Raw genomic sequence first — 22,758 nt, forward strand, 5'->3', positions numbered from 1 at the left:
GGTTAACATCCTCTAACACCACTACAGAATGGTTTTATCCAGAAGTTAGCGAGAGCCTCATAATTAATAGAGGCTGCAGCAGGAATGCAGGCAGACTGACTAATTACCTCCAATACTCTGGCTAAGACGCTTGCTGTTGGAACACGTGTTAGGGGATCTCTAGTGCTCACAAGCAGCCAGGATCTCTTTTTCATGTCTCCACTAAAGATGCATTTCTAAGTACCTAACACAGCTCCCTCAGCCAGAGCTTTCACTCTGTGTTGTATTGCTACAGCCACCACTTCCCTTTGCCTTGCACAGCACAGCCTTGCTCAGAGCTGCCATCCACTCCTAGCAATTCCAAGATTTACCTGTTACATACTGACCACCAGGAGAAATCAAGTGTGAATACTGAGGGCAGCATAGAATAATGTCAGCATTGCCACCGCCAGCCCTACGAGCTGGGCATTAACTTGGAAGCAATCAGAAAATCATTCTTGCACTGAGAACCTTGTAAGGTTCAGCAAAGCAAGCACAAGGCAAGTGGAGTAGGAATATAAAAAACCCAAATCACATCTTTCAGTGGAAGGAAAAAAAAATAGCATAATTTAAAACAAACTTTAATACAGCATTGGCCAAAATGCCTGCTAAGGGTACTTATGCAATAAATCAGCTTCTGATTTCTATTTAACCTTTTGACCTTTTAAATCTGTACATGGAAATCTGTCTGGTTAAAAAAAAAGCAAAAGGAGAGATCAAGTTAAATAGTTCACCTGGCAAATATGCAAGGGGCTTAAAAACTACTAGCTTCATTTCCCCAGATTAATCTGCAGTGCAAATGTGAAGATGCTAATGATTTATTTCTCACCCCTTGGCACCAACTCCCTCTCGGTCTCTTTAAGACAGAAAAATGAATAATAATAATGATAATAATAACAAATTTATGTGCTCTTTTCATCAACAACTCTGAGCTCTCATTTCTGACTTGGAACTAAAACATCAAAAACAAGCTCCCCAGCCCCCATCCCACAGGGTGATCAATGATTCTTTAGTACTTAGAGAAGATCTAAAGAGGCACTTATTACATTTATAATGTTACAGTTACTGGCACAAATTCTTTTCAAAATGTAGTAATCCTGTCCACGTGACACTTAACTCCCCAGTAGGTCCATTTGCAGTCCGGTTAATAACCTTCATATTATGTAGGTAATAGAAGATTAACTCTGAATATGTTGAAACCAAATTTATAGTATGAAACCTCCTCCTTTTGTTTAGTTCTAGGCCCCACTGGTCTCTACCTAGGACTTGACAAATCTCATTTGACATTGCTGGCAAATGCTTTTTGATTGAGCATTTGGGATCAAAGAGAGCCTTCTCATTTCCTCCCACTGCAGCTCTGCTGGTCTAGTCTCACCTTAATTTGTCTTCCTAGACCAGCAGAAACAGCTAGCAAGCAAGCAAAAATAATTCCTTTCCCACTAGAAATTCACCTCTCAAAAATTTATTTCTAAGTTCTGTGTTTTATCCACACTGATTTTAGAGCAAAATAGTATATTTTCAAAACATAATATCCTATTTCCAAACATCAACAGGCACTGAAACTCTTGTAAGCTAATAAAATCCTCAATATAAGATGGAAGAGGAAACTCTAAATATTACATTGCATTCTTAACAAAAGGTAGGTGTTTTTTCTCTCCTGTTTCTCCATCCTGAAACAGCACCCAGCGGACGTGCAAACACAGCTTGTTCTGCCCAAGTCAGGAATCCCCAGAGCAGTGGCCTCCCCTTTGAACCAAAGCAGCAAAAATTCTCATTAGGTATCAATGAGGTAAGGAATAGAAGCAGGCACCTCACCCCCCCCCAAGCAAGGATACGGCAAATGACCCATCTGGGTTGTCCAGCAAAACATTCCCATCACATCTTTGCTCCAGTTTGTTCTCCTCGGGGCTCTTCTGTCCCGAGGCTTTTGTGCTGATAACCTGTACGACACCCAGGTGCAGGCAAGAGCAACAGGGCTCATTCAGCTCAGTGCAGACACCAGGAGGTGCTTGGGGAGGAAAAGAAATAAGGGATAAGAGAAAAAGGCAGCAGGTCCTGAAAATCTGAAGGGCTTTAACCTAATGAGAAGAGGATTTTACAAATAGCAGCTATGAACCTGCTCAAAATCATAAGCATATGAACGGAAAACACGCTGCCAAAACCCACTTGCCACCACATGGAGAGCTACCAATCGCTCCTCCCCAAGGGAAACAGGAGCCTTGTATTTCAGAGGGTCAATCCTGTTTCCAAAATGAAACACTGATAATAAACTGCTGATAACTAACAAAACTCCACGTAGCCATGAAACACAGAGTCACTCAGGCATACAGTCAGACTTCCAGCTCTCTACTTGACACTGGCCACCAAGGACAAATCCTTGCTTTGAGTAGGGAATAGACTTCAAAAGCAGCCAGGGTATCATTTTTATTGGGTGCTGTCAGGAGTTTTGAGCTGGATTAGGCAGAATCCCTAATCCTTTTCCTCCATCCACTCCAGTCAGATCCTGGACTGCCAGAGATCCATTTTCAAGGATGTCTAAAATGAGATCTTAGAGATGGAATTAGAACTTCCATACCTTAGTCATCTCCTTAGACGACACGATGAAAATTCACTGGAGGTGGACCAGATGAGCACTATTATAAGGCCTAGGCACAACAGCAGGACTTGTGTGGGCTAGAAAAAGAGCCTGCCTAGGTAGACAGGAAAGAAGACTTTGCAAGAAACCTTCAGTTTCTTATTTTCAGATGTTGAACAGACTCAAAATCCTGTCACACTCCACCCCCTTCAAAACAAAGCAAGATGGAAGGAGGAAAGGTTATTTGTTTGTTTTAGTGATTGCCTTTTTTTCCCAATCACAGGTCTAACTGAAATTTTCTAGCCAAAAGTTCTTCTCAGATTAAAAACAAACAAGCAAACAAACAAACATGCTCAAAGCATTAAAACTCTAATCTTACAGGTTTCAGATTTTAACATTTTGACTTTATAGAAATTCCACAGAAAAGAGTGTATCCTCCTAGACCTCAAAATAATTGGGAATAAAAGACTCAGGCATTTAAGCAAAATGCATATCGCTGGCTCAAACTAAACTGAATAATCAGCAGAGCTCCTAACCCCAGGCTGGCTGGAGGTCTGGCTTCCCTTAGCTTAGACACTAACTGTAGTCACTCATTATTATTCAGCACTGGCTCAGCACAGACAATACACACACTTAGCATTGTAAAAAAGCAAAGAAAGGTACTTTTCCTGCCTCGGTGGATTTATTTTCTAAGGCCATCAATCTCACCCTGACACTTGGTACACGTGGCAATCAGCAGATAGATAACTGTCAAAGCACTGCATCCTTTTTACCTTTCTTATACTAAAGAGAACACAGATACATTTGGGGACTCTTTTATGAAAACAAAGCTGGTCAAAACATTTTGAATTCATACTTCCTCTCAAAATGAGAGAGGAAAAAAACACCCCGTGGTAATCTCTCCTGGTTTCCAACTCAGTCTACCTGAAAAGCAGCTTTGAAGAAGATAGCGTTCAAAGGATATTTGGAGCTAACAGAGCACAGGTTATGAGGGCCAGCAGAGCTTGAAGCATTCTGATTCTCACTTGGTAAGGAGGTGCTGGTTTTAATGTGATTGCTACAAAAGCAGAGACAGGAAACCCTATGCAGGGCTGCCATGAGGCACTCCAAACTTGGTAGATTTAATTGCAAATGTATCTTAATACAGGATAGGATAAGGTAAATGGAAAGAAACTTTGTGCTGACTTAGCCAAGGTAGTGATCTTTGTGATAGATGAGTAATGCAATGATTGACTCTTACAATTAAAAGGCAAATATCATGTATATGTGTTAAGAGAAGTTATATAGATTTATAGTTATGTTTTACCCCCCACCTTGCGTTATCAGGGGACATCCTGGATTTGGGACATTTGGGAGGGTCGGCTTGATACTATGGCAACATATGACTCCCAATAAAGATTTAAGGAAGTAAACTCCACCAATGGACAGAGAAGAAGGAGACAACAGACAGAAGTTTGGGAGGGGCTAAAAGGGTAAAAGGCAAAATATTCATTGTGTGGGTGAGCACATGGTGAGAGAGATCCTTTGCTCCCAGCACCGTAATATTTTCTCTATTCAGTCTTCTGTTGTGTTTTTGATAAGGTTTTAATAAACCTTTCTAAATTTTTGGAAGCGAGTAGCATTTCTCACACCTTGATGTGCCAAGCCTGTGTGTGCTGAGCTGCAGCCTCATACGGGACAGACAGCCATGAGCCAGGTCGGTGCCCCATGGCAGCCAGCAATCACACTGACTTGCTCCACTTTGTGGGCCGCACCAGTGCCAAGCCACGCTGCAAAAGAAAACTTCTCACTTCTTGGCCACAGATGAGCAGGAGCCAAAGACTTCCTCTGATAGGGTAGATAGGAATAAATAGACCTGGGTTTTTTCTCCAAGATGTTACGTCTCTAATAATGTGTGCACAAGAATGAATGCAAGGGGAAATCTACCCCAAGGGAAGTGCTTTAAACATTACTGAAAGGAAACCTGCCTCAATTCCCACTTAAGGGAGCTGGAGGAAGCAGAGATCCATCTGTGTATGCAGCCACAGCAGCTGACTATATTGCTACAATTTTCTCCATAGCTTCCTTGGTTCTAACAATCAGGTCTATCCTTTATGGATATAATTTTTGGATGCCCAGACCACAGCTACAAACACCCATCAGTATGGTGCTGTCAGAATGCAAACAACCTCCTGTTGCCCCTGAACACAAAGTCTCTTTTGGCCAGCAGTTTTTCCCATTCTGTGGGAATCATTCAGGTGTAGCTAACAGCTACGCTGAATCAATTGGCTGTAAACCCCACATATTGAAATTCCTCCATTTTTGAGGCAAAACATCTAATGACTTTATTTCATGGAGAGCAGAAAGGGATAGCAGAGTAGCTAAAAAGAAAGTATCCTGCAATGCAAGGAGATTTCTATCCCCCTTTGGTCTTTGTTCAAATACATAGTGTAAAGGAGAGCCCAGACCAAAGAAAAGAGAGAGACGTAGGTCTGGATGAAATTCACTGGAAAGCTTGAAGTTTTTACTCTCTCACAAGACACTGGGTTTACTCCATGGACAATTCCTTCTTTCTCTTCTATCTATCATTCTATATGCTGCCTCTGAATTTGAAACACTGGCCAGGTCCTCCCGTAGCTTTATGCCACTTCACCCTAGCCAGCTTGGGCAGAACTGAGTTGAGTTTGTTGCCTGCTCTCCTAGCACAAGGACCATGGATGCTGCCAGGCACTTTAGAGAGGCTGGGGAGAGTGGCTGTTATCCCCATCAGCATCTCCTGGAAGGGGAGTATGCCCTTTGGAGCCTTTGGGCAGCCACATCAATATGATATCTCAACAGTGTGAAATTGTCAATTTAAAAGTTAAAAAGAGCCATAGCCCAGCCCTGGCATGCTCCATAGGTGCAGTCAAAGGGGAGATAGGCAGTAGTTGAGCAGGTACACGCTGTATTCCCTATTTCTACACTCCTCTAGGCAGCAAAAGAAGAGATTCTGGGCCTCTGCCCCACCCATATCTCTGCAGAAGAAATACCAGAGGGTGCTGCCTGAGCCCAGCCGCAGCCCCCTGAGAGAGGACAGCCATCAGCAGAGTCAGCGGCCCAGGACAGAGCTGAATTGAGGGCTACATTCAAATTGTGATTTCAGGCTTATGTTTGGGTCCACGCAGTGTCTCTGGATGCCAAGTCAGGCAGGGAGGCGGCGCAGGGAAGGGCCGAGCGCTGCTGGCCAGGCTCCATCCCTGGGGCCTCCAGCCCCAGCGCTGACGCAGAGCTCCATTGTGAACGAGCGATCTCGGGGGAAATGCTCGCATCCGGGCAAACATCCCTTTTGAAAATCCGAACCAGTCATTAAGCCCTCGCCTTTCTGAGCAGGCTGAAGCAGACAGAAAGTTAAAGTCCCAACTGGCAGTGTGGCAAATCAAGGACTTACTGATCATCACACCCAGTGCATGACAGCTACCCTCTAAAGGTGCCTTGAATTGAGTGTGTGCAGAAGATGAGTCTCCTTTCCATCTGAGGGTAACAACATCCTCCAACTCACTGAGCTGAGCCAAGCACACCAGAAGCCAGGGTGGCAAATGACAGCATTATGCACCAGAACATGAATTATGTAAAATTATGCACACAAACACACAGGGGAGGAGGACATCCAACTCCTTCTTCCAGTTGTGGCAGACATTAGCTCTTCAGCAGGGGCTTGCAAACTCCTTAAAATCCTCAAAGAACATCTTTCTGGCCTTGCATACTCCTATCTCCTCCCTGCCCTCCTTTTCACAAAAATTTCTCATAGCAAAAATAGCCAGCAATGAGCAATACACTACAGAATACAGGCTGGATTTCTGCTTGCTGACTTCAGTTTCACAACCCTGTGGCTGTGTTTGCTTTGGTGGTGTCATTTCTGCTTTTTGAGGAAGGAAAATCTCAGGTCCCCAGTGAGCAACTCAGGCACAGCACTGTAAGTGTTTTCCTGTAAAGTGGTTCAGTCATACTCTCAGAAAATAACTAGAGCCAAGAGTGATATTATAAGCTTAAAGGAAAGTGTCTCAAGCAAGATACAATGGTGTGGGTTGTGAAAGGCACAAAACACCATCTATACCCTTCGCCCTAGGCTCAATGTAGCAGTCTCTGACTGCTGACATCTGTTAACTTTAGCAGACTTTCTGTTTTTAAAACAGATAAAAATGAGTAAATGAGTAAACCATCTTGACAAGAAACCTACTTTCCATGCCCATTAAACCTTAAACCCTTCCAAATATTCTCCAGCAGCTGCAAGCATCTTCCCAATCATTTCTGGGATGCCTGTTGGCAGGCTGTACAGTAAGCCACAAAAGTCTCTAATGATTGCTGTCTCTCTCCTTGCAGAAGTAAAGACAGATTAGATTTGTCAAATGGGGATAAGAAGTTAACGGGGCCGATAAGGTTAGACATGCCAAGCAATTCAGCAAACAATTCTGGAAAGAACGATTAGATCTGGGCTAACTAAGTATGATAAATTCTGACTTTAACCCAATTACTTACAATGATTTTAGACGTCTGGGAAGAGCTGAGCACTACAGCGCTGTAATCAATGAATGTGCATGAAACTGGGCAGGCTCCCTTCCTCACTGCACCTCCCAAAGACATATAAATTCAAGTTGAACAGTTTTTGAGAAAAGAAGTCTCAGAATTTTTCTAAATCTAAAACCTCTGTCCTGGTCATAGACAGGCTCTAGCAGCAGGGAAATCAAGATCAGTTCTTGGTTTTATTTAATAATTTTTTAATTGCAGAAAATAAACTTGTCTCAAAAACTTCTATGGTCTGATGTTAGTAAGAAGCCAATAGAGACAAACACTTGATCTCCACTCTGTCTGAAGAAAGCCTTTTCCCCCTATAAATGTCATCAACTGGAATAGTCAAAAGAAAGTATTTGTCTTAAGGAAATGCTCTATTTCTTTTTCTCTAACCTAAATCCAAAGACCCTGAGGTAATTTTCTTCTTCAGCTGGTGCCTCCCCACTTTCTGTGGCTGTGCACCACCACCCTGTAAGAGTGAAAGTCACCCCAGACAGAGGCCTGAGGTTTAGGGTTCACTTAAGTCATACGGGCTTAATGCAAAGATCAAGGGGGCTTTGAAACCAAGACCATTTACATCAAATTTTAAAAACTCTAGATGGGAAAAATATCCCATTCTCTTAGCTGCTCACCAACACGTGACATTTAATAATAGCAAAGACAACAACTGTAGGTTAGGCCAAAAAGTTTCTCAGTCAAGTTGGCTTTGATGTACATGTCTTCAATAATAAACTCATTTGCTGTTCATGTTTTCATGCTGAGACCTTATCCAGAAGGAATACTGCCTCTCTGCTTTTTCCAAAGCATCTTTCATTTATGTCATGAAACATAACCTAGTTGTTATCCTAGTTGTTTTCATCTAATTTAATTTGTAGTCCTGGCTTGTCCTAGCACCAAAATATTTCTTCAGTGTGTTGTTAAAGAGCATAGATACATTCACACAAGCTTCAACAAACTATGGTGGACAGGGAAGATTTTTGGGAAATTGCTTGGAGAGGTTTAAAAGAAATTAGTGCTCTTTTATTATAAGGACTTGTAGAACATAAATACAATTCCCAGACATTTTTCCTTTTTCAAAAACTTCTGTAGTCTAGGAAAAGCCTTGAAGCTATAACAAACTGGCAAACTACAGACCCAAGGATTATTTTGTATAAAAGAGTATGAAAATATTTTTCATTGCTTGCATTCAGAGCTACAGTGTTCTTGAATTATGCTGGATGTCTAAAATGTAAATAGGACGCACCAGTATGGCATGTGTTGAAATAAAATACAAAATACACGAAGGACAAGTTTGCTTCAAGACTGTGCATTCCCTTACTGCACCAGGATCACAATATCTTATGAGTATCCTCTCTTAGCAATGCTTTTAGGAGCCAGCAAAACTGAAGAATGTACAGAGAGCATCTGAACAGAGCTCAGAGGTCTGGCTGCCCACAAATCCCTGCACTTCCACTGTGCAACCATGTGCTTGGTCTCTGTGTGCCCAGGGCAGCACCTGCCAGCAGCCCCAATAACGAGCCTCTTGGAGACAGTTCTTTATTAGTAGAAGCAGAACTCTGTGTTTCTAAGTCTAAATGACTTCCAGGCTAAGATAGTGTGCAAATAGTAGTAAGCAAAATTTCTCCAAGTCAGCTGTGACAGAACCTAAAACAACACTATGCTCCTTAGTGTGTGCAGGTACACAGACTTATAATTCAGGACCACCAGCAGAAGGTAGGAAAGAAGGGCTTAAGAATTTATGGACCTGCGTTTTTCCTGAAGAGTTTGTTTAAGGAATTTTGGCTGGCAAGCAGGTCAAGGAAGAAAAAGCTTGGATGGATAACATTAGTTGATGTAAAATATATTGTATTTCAATCATGGTCAGAAATCTATCTACTATAGAATCATAGAATATACTGAGTTGGAAGTGATACATCTGGATCATCAAAAGTCCAGTTTCTGGGTACCTCTGGGGTGCTGGGCAAAATTGAGAGAAGATATGAGTGTGAAACAGAACTAGCTAGAAGAATTATTCAAGAATGAGCTATGGAGATGCACAAGTAATGCATTATCTCCAAGAAGAGGGTGTGGTGTTAAAATAGTGTGGGAAAGAAACCAGGGAAAGTGATGAGTCAGCAAATAATTGGTTAAAATCTCTAGCTTTAGCTGTGAGGCACTGGCCTGCTCAAAATCATACTTGGAGCAGAGCCTAATACTCTCCAGCTGCTCTCTTCCACCATAAACTCAGGGGCACTAATTTTGACCAAAAAGGCTGGGGCACACCCAGGAGAGTCCTATGAAAGTCCTATAAATATTCCCATCAGAAACAAGGCATGCAGCTACTCCTTCACTCCCCAGTTCACCAGGTGACATGGACACTGCTAGCTCTGCTGGGAACCAGTGCAGCGCCACAATTATTTTTGTTCTCTAAACAAAACTCTGCTGGATTTGGGTGATTAAATGCTTAGAGGCAAGAAGCAGGTGGAATAATTTTGTTTGGCAGTGATTCAGATCTGGCAGTGCCTCAAGGGACAACAAACCCAAGCAATGTTCAAGGGTTTAAAAACACTCAGGCCAAGGCAAATTATGAAGACCACAGAGTGGTGTGAATTGAGAAGCCCCCATTAGGCAGCAGATGTGTCAGGGGTTCTTCTGGTAGGGCACAGGCAGGCCCAGCAGGTCCTGAGAGGAGGAGCGAGGGACAGAGAAAGCTGTGCTGGCCAACTCTGCCTCAGCCACCAAATCACAAACCCAGCCTGCCACGTGTCCACTTGGTGTTGGCTGGCAGTGAAGTACGACTGATCTAAGCTGTCAAAAGCAGTTTCTTTATTAGTACAACCAAAAAGTCATCTCTGGGCAGCTTAGCTCAAAACATCAAATAAAGCTGATATCAACACCAAGGTGTTGAATTTGCCTATGCAGCCAGAAAAAAAGGAATAAAGAGAGCAGTCTCCTGTAACCCTGCTTATTGTCAATTAGAGCATTTGATGGCTCATTCAGCAAAGGTCTAAGTATCATTGTGCCCTAGCCTTAAATTCCCACACAAGGTATCACATTTGCTTTGCCCACAACTTCAGACTTTGCTAACAACCGTTCCTGCTATGTGGATCATACCCATAGGAGAAAATTATCTTGGGTAGGAGGTACTTCAATCCAGAACAATGGTTCTGAGACTCTTAGGCCCTCTTGATTCTGCACCTTGTTTTGCTGAACTCTTCAAGGACATTGAAGAAGACATTGACAGGAAAGTAGGGAGAACTACATTTACAAGAATTCCTCGTAAGCACCAGCCCCTGAAAACCAGATTGGGATACTGCTGCTTTTAGGAAAGTAGAAATGAATGCTCTTGGTATATTGCTTTCTCAAAACTTTCTTTTCATTACACATGAAGATTGGGCTCTTATTCCCTGCAAAGGAGCAGGGAGTACTCCATAAGGGATGGACATGGAAACTATGCAGACAAGACTGCTGTTGGGTTAACATTTACTTTAACTCTATTTTCTGGTGACACATACAAGTGTTTGAAAATAATAAAGGTTGTCAAAATATTTTCCATAATAAACTCCTACGCACAGCACATGTACAAGACCAGCACAGTTTCCTACCCAGCTGGTGCACTAGCTGCTACCAAGATATTATCTGATTACTAAGATGCCATTGCAGCTTGTGTGGGAGCTTGCCTTCTCAGGATGGGCCAAAGCATTGTCCCTCCTTGTCCTTACATCTCTTAGCATGCATGGTGCCCTGCATTCTCACAAGTGGCGACATTTGGGAAGTGAAGGATTTCTCATGTAGGGATAACTAGTGATCCCAAAGTTACCAACTACTCCAAAATCAAGGCAAGGGAAGGCAGTATATCCCTGATGTATATAATGCCTCTGGGCAGACTGTGAAAGACACCAAATCACAACTCCCCTACTTTACTCCACATCCACATGGTTACACGTACAGGATGCAAGGGTATGGGGGATTTCCATTTTTGCTAAACACAGCAGCAAGCCAGAAAAAAAATAATTTAAGATGTACTCTCAGTTTGAGAACAGCAGATTCATTCCCACTACTTCCTATATCTGGCTTGGGATACAAGCTCTGGAACAGAGATCCTGAGGCTCTTTATTTCAGACCTTCATTTTATGCCTTAGTAAATCTTCTTTCCTCCTCCTTCCCCCCAGCCACCTCCCCCCTTTATTAACTGGAGATATAAAAAGAGAAACAAACAAAAAAGTCCTCAAAAACCCATAACAGGGTGAGGCGCCCATACTTTCTGCCATAATAACATTCTCTAATTAAAACACAAAGCAGCCAGGGCTACAGGATTAATGAACATGGTTTCCTCTTTTCAAGTCTTGCCTGCTGACAGATCGCCTCATTCCTTCCTTGCTCTTGAACCTCTCAGGAAAAAAAATAATCCAGTTTGCTTATCTTACAGTGTGGGGTTGCCATGGAAACCGCATCCCCCTGTGAGATGCTCTGTCATAACATTTCAGCACTGTATGGAAGGCTTAAAGACACAGCATCCCCTACTCTGAGGGCTCCTGAGCTAGCCAGAGTCTGCAGATGAGCAGCTGTCAAATCTAGTGGAAGACTAAAGTTGGGAGGGAGAGACAGATAGAGAAGTAAGAGTAGAAATACTCAGTTGCCTGGTTCTTTGCAAAAATCCTCTTCTTGCACTGGCAGTTAATATTGACCAAGATGTCCTTCAGTTTGGTGTAAGGCATGTTTTGCTCTTTGGAGAACCTGTCCCCTGACAGCCTGTTGGAAAAAAGAGTGCTGGCACCAAAACATAACCCATCACTCTACCATAGGGTAGCACAAAGCACCTCTTTAGTCAGGGTTTTATGTCAGATTAGTCTTTGAGCCCTATTTTCTCAGTCCTTTTGTAAGAAAGGAGGGGAAAAGTAGCAAGCACAATAATTGCCCATAATGGGAACAGGCCTCCTATAGCCTACTCCTTAATTACAGGGATGGCTTCCAGGCTGTAATCACTAGGGGTCCAGATGGAAGTTCTCCAAGCTCTTTGAGGGACAGAATGTGTCAGTTATTAATTAAACATATGAGGCAATTAGCCTCAAAACTTCATAGTAAATCACTACAGCTGTGTTACTTTCACTTTTTCCTTTGGTGAGTGCAAGTCAAATGCACAGTGCATTTCCCAGGGGGGTCGCAAAGACTGCAGCCAAAAAGCATTCCCAAACAAGACCTTTGTTGTTGGGTGGAAAAAAGTATCTGCAGAAAGCTTGTTTTCAGAAGTCAGCTACTTCACAGTCACATCCCTCATGAGAGATGATGGATTCTGTGTACAAAAGCTATTCACCACTCAAGCTGTCTGGTGTGGAAGGCAGCTGAACTCTCTCTGCTACCCCAGATAGCAGCCTGGAGTTGTTCTGGTACAGCAGCAGGAGGAAACCATAGCCCATATTCCAGCATCAGCTATCAATTGTAATTAATTGGTTTGGACCTTGTCGAGATTTGTGTCTTGGTAGACTCCAGCACATACAGGACCCTGCTGCTGGTTGGTCAAAACAGATTGAAAATGAGATGCTGTGTTGCAATTCTTTGTCTATCTCCAAGTTCAGAAACCAGGCCAAAACCACCACAGTTGTTAAAACCCAGTTAGTGATTTATTCCAGTATTTGTCTTTGCAGACAAAAACTCTCTCAGTCACATCAAGGCAGCCTGACGTCAGTGCATTGTTAGTCGGCTTTTTACTCTGTAGTTCAGTGCCTCAGTTGGAGATTTTGTCAACTACAAAAACCCCAGTTAGTTTCTCTACACTTTTCTCACATGCGGCTGACAAAAGATGCAGTATGTCGTAATTGACAACAGTAAGAACTGGGTGGTGACCTCAGCCCTGTTTTACTCTAACAGAAAAAGAACTTCAACCCAATTTTATTCTAATATATAAAGAACTTTGACCCTTTCTTTAGACATTTTAGCATGCTTGGAGAAAACACTTTGAGAAAACTCATAGTCAAAATGAAGAACAACACCTGAAGGCTGTAATCATATGCTGCAAGCTCCCCCTGGTACTTGACAAAACACAGCAAGAGGAGTCAAGAAGGCTTTTTTGGAGTGAGCAGCCACTGGATTCTCAAGGATGTTTGCTTGCCCAGTTCAGAGAACACAGCAGCCTGAAAGAGACTTGAGCCTCTGAAGGTTATGTTAGCTAAAAGGAGGACACACATATCCTCTTGCCATGGAAGAGGCTAGAACAAAGCCAAGAGTATGCCAGGCAGACCTTTAGTACACTTGAATTTAACAAGATGATGGATGACTGATGTGCAGAATAGTAAGTATTTCATGTGCAAGCCATTCTCATTTATAAATTTATTTCCCACATTTGCTCAACAGGCCAGATATAACAAAAAAAAAGGAGATTTCTCTGGCAAACCAGATTATTGTGTTGAGCTTTTTATTACAAAAACTAGATGCAGCTTCTCATGTCTACCTCATCCTTTTCTCAGCATTGTAACTCGTTTGATTGCCATGTAAGCAGAGAAACATTTTTGCAGATTTTCTGCAATGAATTCTATCAAATTCCAACTAAAATACTAAATATTGGTCAAAGTAAAATCTTTCAGAATGTTTGCAGTGAACAGAAAGTAACACAAAATATTACCATCGTCTTTGATTTTAAAGTTTGAGTAAGGTTAAGTTGAATATAGTTTATAGTGGATGCGCAATGTCTCTAAAGCTTCATGCCTAGAAAACGGTAGATAATACTCAATACATGTAGCCACACACATGTGGGACTTTTAATAGGGCACTCTCCCTACTGTACCTTGGAACAAACTTCTCACTTCTCTGCACAGCCAGTGCCATTCTCAATGTAAACTTGATAGCATTTGCTCAGCACTCCAAAAAAACCAATCAGGAACTAAGAGAGAGTGTGTTCCCTAAGAATAGAAATGCACCTTATTTTAATATATTTAAGGATTATTCCAGAAGAGAAAACAAACCAAAATAAAGAAACAACACAAAACCACAAAAAAACAACACAAGAATCAAAAAAACAAAAAAACAAAAAAACAAAAAGAGAGAAAAGAGAGAAAAGAGAGAAAAGACCAAACCTCACCCCCAGGAACTAGGGCACTTATAAAAAGGGGGAAGAAAGTTCTTTCAGCAGACACAAATTTTAAGCTGGGTTTCTAAATTGGGTGTTAGAAGTCCATCATTGTACAGCCCTGCCCAGAGCATTCAAAATGTTATAGTAAAGGGGTATTTTCATTTTTCTAATGAAAAAGAATTTAACATGAAACTTACAAAATAAAAGTGACTTAACCACACCAGTACATTTAAACCTTGAGAGTCTTTGACATTCATGAAAGCAGGGAAGTTGTTCTGTATACAGAGTGTTACCCAAGAGTAACCTGATAAAAAACAAACCTCAAAATCAACCCAACCATCAAAAGAATAATCTCTAATTAAATATGCTGTGGATTTTTTTCAGCCTATTACTCAGGTCTTGATGATCTTTTCTGAATACCCACGGCTCAGGCAGGAATAATGACATTAAACATTCTGTGTGTTATTGAAAGAAAAGAAATAGGAGAGAACTGACACAAACTGCTTCAAATTCCTCTTAAGATCCTACACTTTGTATTTACAAAAAGGTAGAACTCAGTTCTGGTCAACTCAGAACATATTTTCACTGCCAAACAAGCCCCAAGAACACTGTGGCCAAGGAGCTTCTGTTTTCTGGAGGTCACTGGCAAGGTGTTACATTATTTTGTGATGCACAGGGAGACTGTTTTTGTCCTTCAGAGCTTTTTTTGTTTGATAATGGTTCTGGACCTCTCTGCCTAATTGCACTCACTTCATCTATGAAGAGAGATTTATAATGGAACATAATTTTGAGGGATTAACTTTGACGCTGGTACATGGCCCATGCAGAAGTGACAGTAAAAATTTATATTAGCTGTTGCGCCTGCCAAAGAATAACAGAGAAGCTTATTACACAGGCAATCTAACTCCCAAATTAGTGTTGATTTTCACCCCATGGCACTTTACTGCTCTTGATGATGGGAAGCAGTAGCAAATGTGAAGCAAAAAGCCATTCAGGAACCAAGCTGCCAACTTTTAATATTGAATAGGGTGACCAAAGTCTTTGTTCAGGTACAAGTCTCAAAGGCAGCGAGAGCTGAAGACAGAGCACAAAAATTACTGGAGGAATCAGGGACCATACTGAAAGGTTCTTGGGGAACTTCTAGTCCAGCATTTCTAATTCAGAAGTCTGTCAGAGCATCCGTCTTCTCCCTTCTACTGAAGAATTCTCCTACAAATTGTGTCCAAGGCAAAGCTGGATGCTTTTGGGACCCACAGCCACATTTTACCAGCACTCCTGTCTCTGGGAAGCCAGAGCTTCATTTGAAACTTCTAGGTATGGTGTTTAACCTATGGAGACTTCAGTACTAATTGTAATGGCAGCAACCATGATCCCACCTGCAGAAGGATATAGGAGGAAGACGGGCTCCATCTAGAATTTCTCTGCCACAATTCTCTTGGAACAGAGCTCAAGTGGACAAGATATTCACTAGGAACAAACTGTGAACTGTGGGGCTTCAAATATTGCCAGTGCTGTGATTCACCACTGGTGTGATACTACTAACAGACCTAAATTGCTGCAAGCAATGGAACAGAAATAAATCTGGAAAAACAAGATAAACTGGGCCCCTTTCTAGCATTCAACAGAAGAAAGGAGGGTTCTTTAGCATCTGTCATTTGAGAAACACCCAAAGGCACAAGCCAGCCTTAAATATTCACAACATGATGCACTTAATAGGAAGTAAGGCTAGGAACTCTGCCCTGGAAAGACCATGACACATTGTAAGCAGAAAGTTTACATTTGGCTTCACTTCAAAAGAATCCTGACTCTCTAGATCACCTGAACCGTTTTCTGTTCCCTGTGTTTTCCCATGTGCTGTTGATGCCTCCCTGTAATTAGTTAAAAACTTATTTCCTCTCTCCTGACCTTTATGCTTTAAGGGGAAAAGGCAACTTCTATGATGGAAGTGTGCTGTAGGACTCAAGTGCCCACCTACACAAAATAATTTCTTCTGAAGTTCTCTTTCAAAAACAGGCTAGTGCCTTCTGCCGCTCTCGCTGAAATCAGCTGTAGTTCATCTACCAAGTTCCAAGCTAGAGCCATCTTAACAGAAATGGTGTGTATATATATAAAGCTTGTCCATAGTTCACATAGATCCTCTGAGGATTAATCTAACCAAATAAAGATCATTATCATGGATAAATGAAGACCATACAAAATGAGACAAATCTCCCTGCAACACATCTAAGAGGTTACAAGTAAAATATTTCTTCTTATTCTTTTATTTTCTGCCCTTTCACTCTATGCTTACCACATGGATTTGTTGTTGGCTTCAACAATAAATCTCTCTATGTAATCTCTCTTAAAACTACTGCTTATCAAGACTTGTTACCCCTATTCACACTGTGCATGCCTATTCTTATAGCTAAGTACAACTAGTTTTTATGGTGAATTCTCGACTATCTCAACATCTCCAACTGCTACTGAAATGCAGCATAGCAGTTGGAGGCGTCAAGGGAGAGAGTTGTCCTCAGATCAACTCCGATGGAGGAACTCCTCAGTCACATCATGTACTCCTGAGCATGGCAAGGTCAGGCTGACAGTCTGGGCCTGACAGCTCGGTGACATCTCTTGTGTTCATTTGTTAATAGAGTCTAGAAAAGCTTTTTATGGTAGCTGACAGAAGCCATAGTAGTAGCTCAAGATAGGTTCATGCTCCACTTATTTTGCTAGTGTTTGGTTTAATGAAGTACTTCCATAAATTTTCAGGGTAGACCCCTTTTACCAGAGAACGCCTGGATTAGACAGGGACAGATACCTTAAAGGATTCAAAGACCAGCCTTGTAATTTTGCTGAAGAGTAACTGTGACTCACCACTCTGAAAGCTGGTGGGTCAGTCCAAGGTCCAGCATGAAGGGGCTATAGACAGATATTTAAAGTTATGGTGTCAAAAATCATTACTATGGACTGAATAAGCAGAACCATGGGTGCCAGATGGGAGGGGAGCATTAAAGAGGGCAGATGGAGCCATGAGCTGAGGGAGGGGAGGGAGCAGACCCTCCCCTCCCTCAGCTGAGGGAGCAGTGGGCACTGCACAGGGCTAACGCTGGAGAAAGGGAGCAGGCAGGGGCTACAGCTCACCCACCCCTCCAGAGAACTCTGCTCCCAGCCTCCAAAAGCATGCTTTTCATAAATCAGCCAACAGCTCCTTAATGTGCAACTTCACCCTCAACACCACAACATGGGCAGAGATGCATCCAATCAGAGATGGCTCCGGAGTGCTCTGCCAGCAGAAGTAGCTGAGTAAATTACAACACTCTCCCCAGGATCATTACAGAGAAAGAACAGCTGGAGACAAGATCCTGGAATATGAATGGTTCACAAAGAAATCCAGATAACAAAGCGCAGTTAAGTATGTAGAGCTGTGGTGTCTGATTCCTTAGCATGAGGCCACAAACCATACAAAGGGGCCTTCAAGACCACAAGCTCTACTGCTGGACACTGATATCTGTGGCATGTTCAGCAGGGCCAAGTCAAACACACCACAGCTAGGTCCAAGTAAGTCGATATTGCAGTTTTGTGTGGAGATGCAAATTCGAGTTCTGGAGGCAGTAGGATGGCCACACCATCCTACACATCTAAGGGTCTGTCTATTAGTTGTCCTGATGTCATTGTATTACTTCCATTTCCAGAAGCACTTTTCGAAACACTGTCTCTAGCATCTCTTCAGTGCAATATAGGCAAAGGTAAAAACAGCTTTTCCATCTCATTGTATCTCTCTTCCTCTCTTTCTGCAAGTCTGTTTCTCTCTTTGTACAAAGGAGTGCGACATCAGTTAAGTCATCCAGCAAATGGAAAGTGGTTACAGTTTCTGCTGAAAGGGACACTGTAGCCATGAAACTACCACTACAATTAGTGATTTGAAGTCTAATGGAGCGGGAAGCAGCAAAATATGCAATAAAACTTTCAGAGAATATCCACACTAAGCACACATTAGGCTAGCAGCAGCTGTGGCTGTACCAAATTCAAGGTCCCCAAAATGACATTTGCCTGTGCCTGAAAGAACCTGCTTCATTGAACATCCCTGAAACCTGATTGAATCAGACAGTTTCAGCGATTCTCACACACAAGCCATGCAAGTTCAGCAGCTCTGAGCACTCTCTGCAGTTGTATGCCCCTGCCCTTTGAGCTTGCTTAGGGATCACCCTCAAAAGCTCTAGGTATTCTTCAAACTATCCAGGGATACAGGTCTGATCAAGCCAGACATCACCTCTACAGCAGCAGCTCCACTAAGGGCAGGTCCTTTTCCTGCAGTGCTGGTGATTGGAGCTGGGAGATGGTAATCCAGACCAGAAATCAGGAGCACTCACTAGCAATGCTGGCTCTGGCACAAACCTTATCTACACAGCTCTGCTTTGGCAACTCCCATAGCAGCCCATGGTCCATCTGTGCCTCAGTTTTTTCACGCTACAACATGGGCAGCACACACCATTTCTGTATCTCACTGGAGTGCTGCATTACCTGTGGTTTGCTCACTCCTACAAAGAAACCAAAGAGCACATTTCCTCAGGTAAGCACATCAAGAGACAAGTTCTAGTCCAAACTTGAAGGCTGTATGAAAAGTAATATCTTTGAGTCTCCCTTATTCCCACCAGCAAAATCCACCCACTCCTGCAATTTGCTTTGAAATAAGGGGAAAAGCACTAATTGTTCAGATTTATTTGCTGGCTGGAGCACCTGAGAGTATGTATTCTCTGCAGACAAGAACTTGCTCTGTCCCAGGACTTGAGAAAATACCAGTTTTGCTGGTGCACAGCATTATCTATTGAAAACTCACCACATCATGCATTACATGCACTTGCCTGACTAAACTTGGACTCTAAACAAGAACAGATATATTGCTACGAAAAGCCCAAGACACGTCTGAGCAAGTTATTTCCAGATGATTTTCCTGTGAACATCTAACAAAACTGAAGTTTACATTAAATATACATTGAGGATTTTCTCTTTCTTTTGAGAGCAATCAACATCCAAGTTCCTCTGCCCCAGGAGGTACTGGCACAATCCACTCTGATTAGACTCAGAAGGGGGAACAAACAGACAATTATTCTGATAACAATCTTATCTGAGGACAGAAATGAGATTAGCAGCCTAACTGCAGTGATTCTTACCCAGATACACTGTTAAATTGTGACTAACCCAGCATGGGACAGGGAAGGAATTTCCCTATGGAACCTGTTGGCAAGTAAAGTGAAGTGAAATTCTTCCCCTGCTAGTCCTTTTCCAGCAAAGAGAATTACCTGTTAGGACCCAGTGGCCATGAACAGCATAGGTTCCAGGCGAGATATATTTCTAAAATTGCAGCAGCTGAGCAATTTGTTCCCTCTAGTTGCCAACTGTTAGAATCTTGCAAGCAAAAAACAGAGTAAATGGCTGGGACCCTTCCCTGCCAATATGGAACAATTCCATCCTGCTGGCTCGTGTGTTATTTAATTTTTTTAAGTCTACTCTCAAAATTCTCAGAAGTACAAATTAGCTGCTCATGAACCTAATGACCAATGCTGTTGTGAAGGCCTCCACAAAGAGTTTTGATTGTACTTCTGTAACCTGATCTCATTGTTTTTAGTTATTCCATTTGAAATAGCCAAATTAACTCCTGTCCCCAGAGTGTTTATTGCCTTCACACGTCTGGAACAATGAACAGTAACAGACAGGGCAACATGATGGGATATTAACAGAACTTCTCCAAGATAAAGATCCCAAATAATCTCACAAAGACAGATAATTAATACAGTAACAGGACAGAAGCCTAGCTGCTCAGAAGGTTGCTTGCACCATGCCTATACCAACAGGTTTACACAGGGGTCTTGTAAGTATTGCCTGCAGTGGGCACAGCACACCAGTCTTGAGGTGTCAGCTTTAACGCTGATAAATCCAGATGCTGCAGGCTCCACTCTGCAGCTGCGGGAATGTCCCTGTGGAGGGGATGGGGACACCCTCAGCAATGGAGCTGGTACTGTTTAATGAACTCTTTACATTGCACAATTGCAGAAAGAGGTCAAAGACCAAAAAAAATCCACCACATATTCACCAGCAATGCCATACCCAAAATGAATAACAATTTCAACAGTCTGGGTAAATCAAGCTGATGGTTATTTGAAAACTGATAAAAGGCAGAGGGTTAAACTTTCTTCATGCAGTATATGACAGCATCGTGCGCCAGTATTTGCAGTTTTCTTTACACATCTCTTTAGATTAAGATGAATAACCTTACAAAAATACATAAGTAAGCAGCAGAAGAAATGGGCCAACTGCTGTACTTCTATTTGCTGATCTGAATTCACGGCATTTAGTTATAATCCTTCATATAGGAAGTTTATTTATGCAGACAGGGATTTGGGGAATTCTGCAGGATTAGTCAATCTACAGCATTCTCAGGGCATGAATTTTAGCATCAGAGTTACACTGCCTGGATATTCAATGCCTAGAGTAAATATTTGGGTTGATGAAGGTTAAACAGATTAGACAAGATGAAGCCAGGGTTCTCTGCTTATTTACACACAAGCTTAAGTATTGCTGCTCTTCATTTAAGAAGCCTAATTTAAAATAAAATCCCGCAAAAGCAACAAACATCATATACTTACCCAACCTGAAGTGAGATAGCACCAAGATTTCTATCATCTTCAGCCTGGGTAGGCATGTGACAAAGCCACACACTGAATCACAAATCTCACACTCCTTGGCCTCCTTATGGGAAACATGCAGAGGAAACAACAGCTTCAGCACAAGCTTGCTGCTCTGAGTTTCAGCTGCACCAGGGAAATGGGATAAACAACCCCCCGCCCGGTTCTATTCAAAAACAAGAGGAAATAATTGGTGTGAAAACCATTTACAGTTCAGTTACACTTTGTGATGTGAAGAGGCAGTTATGCACAAGGCTGTCTGGGACCTGATCATGTCCTACTGTGGAGAGGATTTCCAAATGTTCCCAGCAATGCCACTGGTCAGCTTTCATCAAAATCAGCAGTAAATTCCCATCCATAACAGGCAAAGCAGTATTAAACTAAGTCCAATTCCTACACCCATCTGCTGTATCTGCCAAGCTTAGTGACATTTTCTGTGTCATATCAAGTCCCTGATCTAAGGCCCCTCCACTGCCAATAGGTGAAGGACCAAGCTCTAGACACAAAAAGCAAAATTTTGCTTTCACTCTTTGATACACAGATGAAGACTGAAAGCAAAATAAGGCAGGTATGCCAGCAGGTACACAGCTAGCACAAGCTAGGAGTTAGAGGAGGAGTGGCCAAGCATTTGTTCACATTTCAGTCCATTTGTTCAGTTTCAATTTCTGAGACAATTTTATTAAAAGGAACAGACATTAAACTGTTTTCTATTATGGCATTAAGGAAAAAAAACCCACTTGTGTCTAAATTAAATGCCTCTGCAGAACACTACTCTCACTCGCTGGATTTGCACCCTTCACTACTGCCCATCACTCAGCCCTGACCTCACTGAGGTTCTGTTTTGTTTACTACAGTCTTAAGAAAATTTGTGTACAAATTTCAGACACTATGGAGGAAGAATTTCCACCAATCCACGTTTACTCTGAACAGATGTAACATTCCTAAGAAGCTCTCAGCTGACTGCCTTTGAAGTCTGAAGAAAAAGGGAGGGGTGGGAGGGGTTGGGGGAGCATATTAAAAAAAAAAAACAAAAACAACTCGACCTTGAAAGCTGCATTTCTTCCCTTAAAAGAAGAAGTCTCCAGGGACTCATGAGCAAAATAAAAAGCAAATTACCCAGATCCTTATCTCATGTTATTTTTGAGAACGTTTTCTTTTGTTCCTTTGCTCTTGTCATCTTTTGGATTAAAAGACTTTCACAGAGGCAGCACATGTGCAAGCAAACCATTCACCATTCCAGATCTGTGCCCCCCATGCCAGGCCAGGGCAACTCCTCCCACTTCAGCTTTTCCTTTTCAAGAAAAGCACAGCCTAGCCTCAGACCCAAGCATGACAAGAAAAATTTAATCACAGGCAGCTTGCTAAGATGAGTTCTGCAAAGGTAAAGCATTGACCCAAAGTGAATTCCCACCCACAAAAGCACTCTCACAGCCAGTCACACCTTGTGATGGGTCAGTGTCTGGACAGCACTTACACAGCACTCAGACTTGCACACCTACTGCCCTCGGAGCTGCACTGTGACCTCTCACACAGCCATGGCTGAAAATATTATTTAATCAGACACAGCTTACACTTACCCCAAAAATCTCAGTGGGGATTAAGTTAACTTTAACATTGCAAAAAGGGACTGCCTTTCCTGTTTTGCTTCTCTCTGTCTGCTGCCATGTCTTCGGCTTTCCTCTCCTCCTCTCTCAAACTCAGCTCCTCCTCTGTTAGCCTGCCCTATTAACCTTCTCCTCATCCCACCCACCCAAATTTGCACATTATTAAGCATCCAGAGCCTTTTGTTCAGGTCCTTAAACAAAAGCATGGCTACTGCATTTCCTGGCAAGAGGTGTCTCATACCCGGCAGTCACTTAGGGCAGCTCTAATAGACTCATTACTCCCAAATAAAAAATCTGGGCACGCCAGACAGGCGAATTCAAGGACAT

The 22,758-nt window shown here is 42.3% G+C and overlaps 1 protein-coding gene across 3 annotated transcripts in view; it reads right to left on the minus strand.

The window, feature by feature from the left end:
• The window catches only part of TSPAN18 (tetraspanin 18), a 121,152-nt gene that overhangs the window by 75,220 nt on the left and 23,174 nt on the right, over positions 1–22,758 (minus strand). The window contains exon 1 of one of the 3 annotated variants that reach the window (XM_041459769.1): positions 20,789–20,891. The exons of the other annotated variants lie outside the window; for them this stretch is intronic. The gene's annotated coding sequence lies outside the window, so the exon portion shown is untranslated. Of the gene's footprint in view, positions 1–20,788; positions 20,892–22,758 lie in introns of those variants that run through there. 3 annotated transcript variants of the gene reach the window in all.

Source organism: Pyrgilauda ruficollis, unplaced genomic scaffold, assembly GCF_017590135.1.
Source record: "Pyrgilauda ruficollis isolate IOZ18807 unplaced genomic scaffold, ASM1759013v1 scaffold14, whole genome shotgun sequence".
NCBI lineage: Eukaryota > Metazoa > Chordata > Aves > Passeriformes > Passeridae > Pyrgilauda > Pyrgilauda ruficollis.